This window comes from Lissotriton helveticus, chromosome 6 (assembly GCF_964261635.1).
Source record: "Lissotriton helveticus chromosome 6, aLisHel1.1, whole genome shotgun sequence".
NCBI lineage: Eukaryota > Metazoa > Chordata > Amphibia > Caudata > Salamandridae > Lissotriton > Lissotriton helveticus.
The window spans coordinates 1,022,759,410-1,022,771,499 of record NC_136067.1 but is presented as its reverse complement, the minus strand read 5'-3'; the positions used below and the strand labels follow the sequence as shown (position 1 = coordinate 1,022,771,499).

The 12,090-nt window shown below is 43.7% G+C and overlaps 1 long non-coding RNA gene across 3 annotated transcripts in view; it reads right to left on the bottom strand.

Annotated features, from left to right (window-relative positions):
* The window catches only part of LOC144761631 (uncharacterized), a 566,884-nt gene extending 560,217 nt beyond the window's left edge, over nt 1-6,667 (bottom strand). For all 3 annotated transcript variants that reach the window (XR_013595824.1, XR_013595822.1, XR_013595823.1), the window contains exon 1: nt 6,249-6,667. This is a non-coding gene — a long non-coding RNA (uncharacterized LOC144761631). The remainder of the gene's footprint in view (nt 1-6,248) is intronic.
* Between the last annotated feature and the right edge of the window lie 5,423 nt (nt 6,668-12,090).

Genomic DNA, 12,090 nt, shown 5'->3' with positions numbered 1-12,090 from the left:
GTTAGAGCGGTTTCCAATTGGATACACAAATCCATGAGTTCTTTGGAAGTTTTCATCTTGAGGTCACTCATATTGTATAGAAAACCAAATAATCTTGCAATTTCATTTAACTGTGTGAATCGCTCTTTTACAGAACTAATTGCAGTGTCCAATATTGCAAAATAGTAATTTACTCTGAATTTCTCTTTGGGGTCAGCGATGGGTTCATCTTCTGATTCGTAAGCGAACAATTTCCTTTTCCTCCTTCTTTTCTCTGGCTGAAAAATTGGCTCAACGTTGATTTCTTCAGCTACCTCTCGAGCATCAACCAAAACTCTCTCAAATTCCATGTCACTCCTCATGTTTTTTTAAAACTCCTCTGTACTTTTAAGCTCATTTACTGTTTTCTCAAGAGTAAAGTGCTTCTCCTGCATCAGTTTACTGGTCAAATTGATTTGAAATAATATACTGTGCCATGTTACAACTGCAACAACAAACTTAAATGAAGAGATACTGTTTAGTAGACCTTCAGCTTCAACCTTAGTCATGGTACCAGAAGAGCCTTTGAAAGTTGAATCTTCAGTAATTTCAAACAACGCATCATATACATGCGGTAACTGGTACCTAATGGGAGTTAAGGCATCGATCCTGCTTGACCACCGAGTATCACTCAGAGGTTTTATAGTCAAAGATGGTATATGACGTTTCAGTATATCCCATCGACGTGTTGACGCAGCAAAGAATACATACAATCGTTGTATAACATCAAAAAAGGCTGTTGCTTCAGTGCAACACGAAGCAGCGTCATTTACCACAAGGTTCAGTGTGTGGGAACTGCAGGGGACATAGAAGGCACACGGGTTAATATCCAGAATTTTCTTCTGCAGACCTAGGGGCATATTACCAACCAATAGAGATAATTTTTGTCTCTAACTTGTTTAGAGACAAAAATTATCGCCGCAAATCGGCGATTTTTATCGCAGATAAACCTTGCTATTGGCAAGGTTTATCGCAAATGCGATAAAAAACGGCCGCAATGCATGAATATCACTGAAAAGTCCGCGATATTCATGCATTATCGAGCAAATGCTCTTAGCCATGTTATCCACCTCCCATTGGATAACATGGCTAAGAACTGCTCCTGGGCAAGTGTTAGCTTTTGGAGATATTCGCGCTTAGCGCGAATATCTCCAAAAGTTGGTAATAGGAGATAGCGATGTTAGCGACTGTTTTCAGTCGCTAACATCTTGGCACGCCCACTTTGCATGTCATTAGTGATAAATATCACTGACATGCAAAGCGGGGCCCAAGATGGTCACTATCTCCTATTAGCTGTCGCTAACTGGTGTTAGCGACAGCTTGGTAATAGGGAGATAATTTTATCTCCGCTTTCTTGGCTTTTAAAGCCAAAAAAGCAGAGATAAAGCCCCTTGATAATATGCTCCCTATTTCCTTGCCTTTCATATTGCTCCCGTTATCATAACCCTGACCTCGTAGGTCTTCAATTGCCAATGAGAAGCTTTTGAGCTGATCTCTCAGAACATGACTCATTGATTCACCTGTGGTTTCGGTTAGTGGTACAAATCCCAAAAAGTGTTCTTTTATTTGCACGAGGCTGCTTTCTTGGAAATCTTCATCAGAAGACTGACATGGCTCTGTTCCTGAAGATTGCACGATGTCCACAAATCTAATGATCATGGTCATTTGTTCCGTGCGGCTGATATCTGGGGTGCAATCAAGAATGATAGAAAAATACTTTGCCTTCTTAACCAATGAAATGATTTTGTCTTTGATACCGTTTGATAGCACCTGGATCAGTTTGTTTTGAATAATGTTGCCTAAATAGTGAGCATGTCTTCTACCCTTATTTTGTATTCTCCTGAGATGTTCATTCATAATAGTATCAAACAAGGCGAGCAATTCCACAATTTTAAGAAAATTGCCATTGTCATGAGCATAAAGTTTATCACTGCTGCCACGGAAAGCCAAATTTTGTGCACCGAAGACTCGTACAAGACATATTACACGCTCTAAGATCTGATGCCAGTACTTTTCTTCTTCTTTAAGCTTTTTTGTACTGACACTATCTATAGTTGCATCTTGTTTTAGACTTGTATACAGGCCCTTCCAGTTATGGAAGTTGGTTATATGTTCAACACTCTTTTCGTGTGAAGACAGAATTGCTGATATATTATGCCAATCGTTGCATCCATTCTGAGTGAGACTTGTACTTGAATTTCCGCCAAATACAGTACAGCAAAAACAGAAAACTTTATTGGTTGATACAGAATACTGGAGGTATTCACGGTAAACAACTTCTCCATTTGGAAGTTTTCTTTTATAATGTACAGCTGAAAATTTCCTTTTTTTCTCATCTAAAGGAAATTTTTTGCTCACTTGTTTTGGCCCATTTTCAACCAAAAGAGTTCTTAATTTGTCTCCACTTATTGGTAAGTGTTCCCAGGAAGCAGGATCTGAATAATCTATTTTAATGCTTTCTTCCGTTACTGTCTGGCGTTTACTTTGATCACCATCTTCAGTGTCAAGGTTATCCTTTGCAGTATCCACTATAACGTCTTCTTGTTCTTGCCTGTTAACTTCTATGGCCTTGTCTGGTAGGCCTATATCGTCATCTTTTTCTGAGGTTGAAGTTGATGCCTCAACAATTTCAAGAGAACTCTTTGGAAAACGTAGACATTTTTCAATAGACCCTTCCAATTTGGATAGTTCTATTTCTCTATCCGCTTTTCTTTTCTGTACTGAGCACCTGAGAGTTTTTTCCTGTCTGCCATTTTTGATCCTTTCTAAATTCTACCTGAAAAAATATAGGGCAATAATAAGTCGGAATATTGTATAGATTCAAAATGCATATTATATTTGTAAAAAAACAATACCTCATTTAATATCCAGAATGCTCTTTTTCCTTGTACATATGCCCTTGGAAATAAAACTCTGGAGGATAATGTATTTGCTGGAGGGATCCATATTGTGTCTAGTCCCAGTTTTTCATTTAGAGATAATGGCCAAGTTAAGGGGCCATCAGGCCTCCTTTTGATCAAGTGTCCTGGAACCTCACACTTAAATGTAAATGAAACATAAGGTAAACAAAAGTGCACAGCATGTTAGCTTTTCACAGGTACTTAAGAGAGGCATGCTTTTCACTTTTTTTCAGTCCCTTTATGCAAGTGCATGAACTGTAAAAATGTCAGATGTGTTTGTCTGTCACAGTATTTACGCACACTTTAATTAGCACTAGTGTATATATAACATACACATTTAAAATAAATTGTGCAAGTGTGTAAATCAATGTACAAGATGTGTTCAGTGAGGGTTAAAAGATGTAGCAGTCACATAACCTACATAGCTCACTATGGTATATTAAAAGGCTTACTAATTATGAACAGCAAGTTCATAATTAGTAAGTGTTCAAAGCAGTAACCCACTTCCCTGGGCTACATTAAAAAAAAGATTCTGTCATCTGCACATTACATGATGTGCTTTGAAGGAGACACACTAAGTTACCTTCTACTACTCAGATCTGGGACTACACAAAATTGAGATCTCTCCAACAAATACTTTAACATACATGATGAGTATTACAACACGCTATGTTCCATTTCTTTTATTGAGAAGGGCAACTTAGCCAGAGTGTTTGTGTTTCTTCGCGCTAAACTGAAGGACAGCCAGAAAACCCCATCACTAATAAGCAAAAATGAAGCCTGCCTGCTGCAAAATGGCTGGGCCTCAAAAGCTTTTTACTGGAACCAGAAAAGTAAAGCACTGCACGCGCCCTATGTTATGGACGCAAACGTATAATGGCACACAGACAGCAGGTGGCATTCAGGGGTGGCCAACACAAAGTCGGCTGGGGCACTGGCACAGGCCACATTTGGTCCCTTTCTAGCTCCAGCAACGCCACTGCGAATCACCCGCCTTCACATCTCTTCCCCTTAACATGCCTGGGGCAGTGCAGACTTATGCTTTCCCTGCCTGCTTGGGGAAGGAAAGGGCCTAGGGGGCGGGGGCCTCTTCTTCTCAAGGTACAAGGGTTGGCTGTGGTGAAATGACACCAGGCCCAGTTCCACTGTCCACGCACTGGAGGCTCTAGACCATCACGAAATGTGGAAAATCTACTGCTTGAACCTCCCACTTTCAAGAAGGAAAGATCGATGGCCCAATCCTTTTCAGGCAGCGCTGCGCAGTGAGATTCTGGAACTCACTTCTGCCTCAGATCCGGACCACCACCTCCTCCCAGGCCTTCAAAACTGACCTCAAGGTTCTCCTCCTTCAAAGACACTTCCAAATGTAATTCATGCCCTCTCTATTATCTGAAGTCCTTCCCATTATAGAAAAATCTACTTTACATGACTATGGAAGTGCCTTCCCAGTGTGTTCTTGTGGTTTGAGAGTCTGCCATTTATTGCAGTATTATCCTTCTAACTGTGTTGGGTACTCGTTTGTAACATGCACACGTCACTTTTCTCTTCTAACACACTGTTTTCTACCTCTTACATTTTGTTTGTTTTCGATACTTGCACAAGTGCCACCATTGCCTATGTAACGTTTGGTGTTTGAGTGTCCTCCATATATTGCAGTATTATACCTCTATGTTTACTTTGTATGCTTTTGTAACCTGCACACATGTCACTTTTTCCTCCTGTAATGCACCGTTTGCTACCTATTGTATTTTGTTGGCTCACGATTGTCACTTTTGCCTCATTTAATGTAACGTTTGCTTTTGTAATTTGTTCACTTGTAATGTTCTCATGTATCAGTTCTGTTTCTATTGTAAAGTGCTCTGACACCTTCGGGTAAAGTCCGCCCTATATAAAAACGCATAAATAACAAGGGTAAGGGGTCCTCTGCTCTTAAGTTCTGCACTGTGCACACAATTTTATGATGCATACATCTAGATCATGAAAGAAATATACAATATTATATGGTATTTCCTGATAATATAGTATAGTCCCATACAATATCGTATAGTTGATGGCATGTCCCCCCCCTCAACTTCCCACAGCCTCTCTTCCCACCTTGGCACTGTTGCTGCCTAGGACGAGCAAAGATCGATGATGTGCCTGTCAGTACTAGTAAAGCAAGCCTCCCTCTCTCTCAGAAGTGCAGTATACCTGTCCATTGACCGTAGACCAGATTCAGCAGGGCAGACTACAGTGACAGTGTTTTTGCGCCACTCTCCAGCCGACCGTGACTGAGGACGGGCTCGGTCCGGAGTCAGGCCACAGCGGAGATAACAGATAAATAATTATGAATGATTCACCTCACCGGCCGTCACCCGCCCGCCTCCGCCTCATTTACACAACATGCATTAGGCCTGACTCAGTGTCAGTGATAATCATTCTTGGAACATGGAACTTCATATGTTCCTGTGTAAACTGGTGGTAATAAATGGAGGCCCTTGAGAACCAGGGTTTGTGATGCAGGTCCAGAACAGGAGGATCCATGCCGGTATTTAAGGACAACCGCTGGCTAGTAGATGATGATGATGATATCCCGGGAGTCTGGCACGTCCCTGACACACTGGACCCCTACTGAGTACCCTCTGGATTGGAAAATGTCAGTTTCAGCAATGGTTTTTTCCCCTCTAATTTCTTTAATCGGATTTTGCAAATGTTAGGACAGATACAATAATATCAAAATAAATTGGCAGGATAACCTGATATGAACAATGGAAGGTTAAACAGTAACAAATTGAGTGTCAGCAATGTTAAGTATTACTTATTTATTAAATGCAACTCAGGAGTCTCGGGACTAATGCCTTGAGATCCAATGTATTAGTTTTTATAAGAATGAGTGCAATAACATTGCGGAAATGCTCTGTATGCATAAATGTGTTCATAGTCAGAGAGAGATGGTTTAGTTACGTTTAGCTTGCTGCTGTGTGCAGACTGCTGAAAACCGAGGCACCAACGGAGTGTGGCCTATGACGCACTGCGCTTTGCAACAATCCTGGGCGTTTAAACTTTCTAAGCACATGGATGCCTGGTGTGTCAAGGCGCTAGCCCCGGAGCAGGGCACGCATCAGCAGATCACTCCTCGTGGCACCTGCGTGTTGACTGGCATCCTGATGATGAACATTACACAATTACATTTACAATACATATTAAGATGAATGTATGCATTTAAAAATATTCGATTTTGCAGCATGCAAATGCATCCGAATTGGATGGATCCGAATTTCCGAAATATATATTTTTATATTTATTTTCGCAGGCAGCCAGGCCCAGCGGCCTTCTGACTGACTGACTCACCGGCAGGCGGTGCGTCGTGCACTGATTGACTGCAGTAGTGCTCAGACTGTAGTCACTCGCGACCTGCTGCTTTCCTTGCTGCCTGCTGCGTCGTACGACACGACCAGTCGACCACCACACGGCCAGGCCTGACCAGATGGACCACGGGCGGCCAGGCCTGCGGGCGGCTATGCTGTTTTTGGCTTGTGCCTGCCTCGTGTGAGTCGTGGTGCTGGGGTGGGTCGGGTCGGGAGAGGGCCGGCGGCCGGCGGGAGAGACGGAGTCAGACAGGGACGGAGACCCCCAGGAAAAGACTCCCTGGCTGTGTGGTGGCACTGGCTGGCAGGTGGCAGCTGCAGACCTGGCAGTTACTAATTAAATTATGGGCAAAGGGGCGCCAGGCCAGGCCCAGCCAGTGCCGACACGACACACACAGACCGTCCCCCGCGCTGCACGCGCCGAGAGAGATGGTGGCACTGGTGCGCCGTGCGTCACCGCCGTCACTGGCCTGCCCTCCCTGGCAGAAGCCCTGCTCGTGGATTGGCCAAGAATGTTCCCCAGGGCCGTCATTGGTAGCGCTATCCCAGCGCTACAAGATTGACGGCCCTGGGGACCCACTAGTGTGTAACACAGTCAGACCCGCACCCCGCTCGTCTTCTACTACACACAGTCACACACACACGTGACGCCATTATAATCTAGGGTGTGCACGCACGCCCACCGCTCGGCAACACAACAACAAGCATCAGCAAATGCAATTCAATGGCAAACATCAGCAGGCCACAGAGGTCAGGTGCGTGCGCTTAAATCACTTGCACAGTGCACTGAGTCCAGACTAAAATGCCGCCCCCATCATTTTGCCGCCCTAGGCGGCCGCCTAGTCCTGCCTAATGGCAGAAACGGCCCTGAGCAAGGAGAAGCAAAAACATAAAAAATGTTAAAACATTTTTGGTCAATTTTTATCCCATACATTGTTGATGCTATATTTGATAGATTGCTTTTTTAGAGAACTACATTACCGAAACAATAACTAAGATCGTGCCAAATACAAAATCTTTACCTCGAGATCAGCATATTTTCATTATTCCTAGTTCATGTCTCTGATCATAGATTTCGTTTCAGAGATTGCAAGCCTCATTAGTATAAGTCAATAATTATCTTCACAGAGCAGATATGTGCCATTCTCCAGGGTATATGTTTCACCTAAGTAAAGTAAAGAATATGTTGTATAGATAATAATCTTAAATATAGAAACACTACAATGGCCTTAGAAAGAATCACCATCTTTCCTCGTACATATCCGGAAGCAGAACTTTAATCCATACTATGCCTTTGTTTAGCATGCTCAGACTTGAGTCCCTTGCTCACTTTGCCACTGGATTCAAGCAAGCCTGGCTGAAGACGGCTGTAATGCCAGAAACCGGTCCTAGGAAGCTTGTTTCCGGTCCAGGGAAGGCATGGCTTGGCAGTTCGGGCTGGACTGTTACCAAGAGGCACAGGGTCAGACTGATTTGCATATGGCCATGTCTGAACTGAGGTGGCAGAGTGGGCTAAAGAACGGTGATGGATTAAACCCAGATCTGTTGACTGGGTGTGAGTGTTTGATTGGTTCAGATGCTCCGTCCATCACCACCCCCTTTTGTACCAATAATGAATCTAATGCACACACTTAAAAAAATGTAGTAATAACTTTCCAACCCCAAAACCATTAAAATAACATTTTCCTATATTCAAACATTTATTGGGCAATACCTCAACCCATATATCTAGTCAGAATTTAATTTCCAAAAACGCCCTACCATCTACTCTTATAGTCAGGATAACACACATTGGAGAACAAAAAGTCCTAAAGAATCCTAAATCTTATAAATGTATGAGTTCTAATGTTAAACATCCTACATCACTTTTTCTATGCAATTTAACCATCAAACCAAAGATTTTTTAAAGGAAAAAGCTATCACTGGATCTGCATTTAAATTCATAGGGACTTTAACATTTCCTAGTGCCAAGCGGACTCTCATATTCAATGGGCTAGTTCAACAAATCGCTTGGCACACTCAGTTCTAAGTAACATACCAACACCCTCTAGAATTACACCACTAGTACAACTAGACTACTGAACCGAGCCACATCTTCTCCCAATCCTTGCATGTTCTTCCTACTAGGGAGTCTTGAATCCTGCATGATATCTCAGCCCAGTCTATACCAACTAGTTCCAAATATACCATTCAGCCCCATGGCCCCACTTACACACACTCATTCAGCCATAAATACATCCTCACACCCATTTCTACTTAAACCTTTAAGAGTTCTTACCAATCTCTTTTCTCACTAGGAGGTCACGTCATAAAGCAGTAAACTATTCCCAGGAACATCAGTTGTCCTATAAATTAATTCCTCGTCTATTGGAGTCCAATGTCACTTCCCGAAGTCCATGTTCACACCAGAACATGGACTTCTATTGGAATTCTCAAGGGCATATTATCAAGCCCATTATCGCCGCTTTAGCAGAAGTTTTCTACCGTTAAACCGGCGATAATTTTTAGCGCCATTCTTGATAATTTGCTCCTTGGTGTCAAGAAAATTGTGTTCAAACGGGAAGTGTTGCCACGAAAATCCGACCAGGGTTCAGCCTGTTGTACAAAATAGCAATGCGCCGTTTAACATAACCAGATTCCTATGTATAAGTTTCCAGTCTAAGCTCCTGGAATAGCAAAAACATGTATACCCAGATTCAAATGACAATATTTCAAGTAACACGAATATACACATATTTTCTTTTTCCTACTTGGAAATGGAAGATATTTATATTATGGTTAGATAGAGCCGTAGAGATGGGTAGTGTCTATGACAGTTATCCATGCACGATCCTGGAGGTCAAGGCAGCAATTGGGAGCTTGATACCAGGAAAGGCCCCAGGACTTGATAGGATCCCGGGGGATTTATATCAGACAGAACAAGGGATTTGGGCACCATATATTTGCACTTTTTTTAATGCCATCATGCAGGGTATGGCCATCCCCCCGACCTGGCTGGGGGCAGAAATAATACCTATCCACAAGAAGGCATCTACCTTGGACCCGGCCAATTATCGCCCAATAAGTCCTCCAGAAACTCTTCGCCCGAGTCCTCCTAACCAGGTTGCAGTGTTGGATGGATGACCACCACATCCTAACCTCCCTGCAGGCAGGTTTTCGGGTGGGGGTTTCCACGATCGATCAGCTGTTCAGGCTTCAGCTGGTCTACTGGAGGACGGTCACCCTAGGCGAGAGAAGCCTGTACCTGATATTTGTGGATCTCAGGTCTGCTTTTGACCTGGTCCAGAGGGACAAGCTTTGGACTATCCTAAAGAAGATGGGAGCTCCGGCCTACGTGTGTGATCTCTCTAAACGCTTGCATGTACGCCAGGGTGAAGCATGGTAGGGGTGGTGAGCTGTCATCCCCGTTTCCAGTGAAAAGGGGCGTGAGGCAGGGGTGTGTCCTCGCCCAACGCTATTTTCCTTATTTCTTAATGGCCTGATCGCCTTCCTACTGGTAGCAAAAGATCTGGACTCCCCCAGCCTAGCGGGACGGAAGGTACCGGCACTAATGTTCGCGGATGATACCCTCCTATTGTCCAAATCATCGGGGCGTATCCAGCGCACATTGGAGGCCTTTTCTGGGTTTTGTAAAGTGAGGAACTTATAAATTAACTTCACTAAAACCAAGTACATGGTGTTCAACTTGAGACGCTCTAACTGTCCCCACCCGCACCTGGATGGTGTGGCCCTGGATCGGGTGTCCACTTTTGAGTACCTGGGGGTGACTCTAAATGACAGAATGGATTGGGGGACTCACATTGCCAAAGCTAATTTGAAGCTTGCCCAATCTTCGGGCGGTATTTTAAAAGTTTTTAATGAATCTTCCGTTAAATTGGTGGCGCCGCCTGTTGAAATATATAAAGCCCAGGCGAGAGGTGGTGCACTGTATGGAGCGGACCTTTGGGGACATGCCAGCGTGGCCCCTATCTCCCTTACCGAGAATAGTTTTATGAGGTGCCTTTTGAGGCTACCACAGAGTACACCCCTCATTCCACTAAGGCTAGACTTGGGCTTGGTCCCTATCCAAGATGTCATTTCGAATCGCCCTCTGTTTTTCTGGAGACGACTATGGGCCAACCCGGAACTTGAGAGCTACAGGGAGGATTTACGGGACTTGTTAGCAATCAGGGGTGCGGGTAACATTCCATGGCTAAAGCACATCCAACATCTCTCTAGGGCCATTGGCAGGGGGGAACTGAGGTCATCCCCTGAGGAGAACTGCTCTGTGGTCTCTAAGAAAACTCTGAGTGTGGCAGTGAGAGAGCATGGCTTGGCCCTCTTAGTCTCAAGCCCTTCCCTGGGTAGGCTGACTGACACGTTTCTTGAGATCAAGGCTCACCCTTTCCTTGAGAGTTTTTTTGATGACATCCAGCCCCCCCTGGCCAGGAAACTTTCTACTCAGTTCAGGCATGGCTCTCTCCCCCTCGGGGACGTAACTGCCAAGTGGTCAAAAGCCACATCTCCGGTAAGCATCTGCCCAGAGTGCCAGGGAAGCAGAGAGACAGATCTGCACGTTCTGCTCTTCTGCCCCTCGTACTCTCGGGCTAGAGCGAAATGGATAATCCAAATTTGTAAGTCCAGGAGCATGAGGGATTATAGAGAGATTTATAGGATACTTAAAGCAGACACTGCCTTCCTGACAGTTTTTGTAACATCTACATTCCTTCTGTCCATGTGGTTTACAAGGTGTGCAACACTAAAAAGGGGTAATCCCACCAACTATTCCCCATGGGGTAACCTGTTGTGATAAATGGATGGCGAGCATTTCTTTTTTAAAAGCAGACTGGGAACTGGTGGGAACTTTAGGAGCGCTAATGAGACTTTTTTATCCATGTAATTATAACATTTTAAAATCTATTCATAAAACTGGATCCTTTGAGGTCTTTTAATATTTATATTATGTATAACCCTACTTAATTGCATTGATGTATGTAAATATGCCTTTTTATGGTTTTCAACCGAAATAAAAGCTTTTGACTGACTGAGATACCTTTTCAGTAAAAGATATGAGTGAAACTTGTTTGTAGAGAAAACATGTTTGAAATGTCAACTTGCTTAATAATGATTGCTCCCTATGTTTGTCTATATTATTCATTTCAAATTATAAACCATTTGGGTTATTGAATTTGTGAGTGATAGCAAAGTGCAGGGCCATCGGCATCAAATAACCCAGCGCAGGGCCTCCTTAGGGCAGTGCGACCAGTGCAGTGGCACTGGGCGCTGACCTGGAAGGGGGACACTAACCTGGGGGGGCGCTATGTTTAGAAGTAATTTACATTTTAAAAGCACCTGCTGCAGATGTCCTTATGTGTCCACTTTTCAGGCTGCAATAATAATTTCAAGATAACTCTTTTGATTGATGTTTGTGCTAGAGCAAATGGTCAGAGTTGTGTCTATTGGAAGTACTGACACACCATAAAGTAGCGCAGAGAGGTAATGTGCCTGCTGCAAAGAACATATATGTTTTCTATGTGGATATCTGAGTGGATTTGTAAAACCAGCCTTTAAAAGTGCTTTAAAACAAATTAAATGAATGTGAGAGGGGGCTATGGAGAGATGAGGGACTGCGTTTGTTTGGGTGGTTGTTAGCGAATCTGGGAGGGAGGTCGTGGGGTGAGGTTCCAAAAAAGGTTGTTGTACCGGGCAACACCAGTGATAAGCCATCTCTGACCCAGCGCGCGCCCATGCCCGCACAACTATAACAAGACTTCAAACTTTACACATGGTGACCTAGTGGCTGCTATGAGGCCTGGATGTCCTTGTTGATCTTTTCAATGCAATGT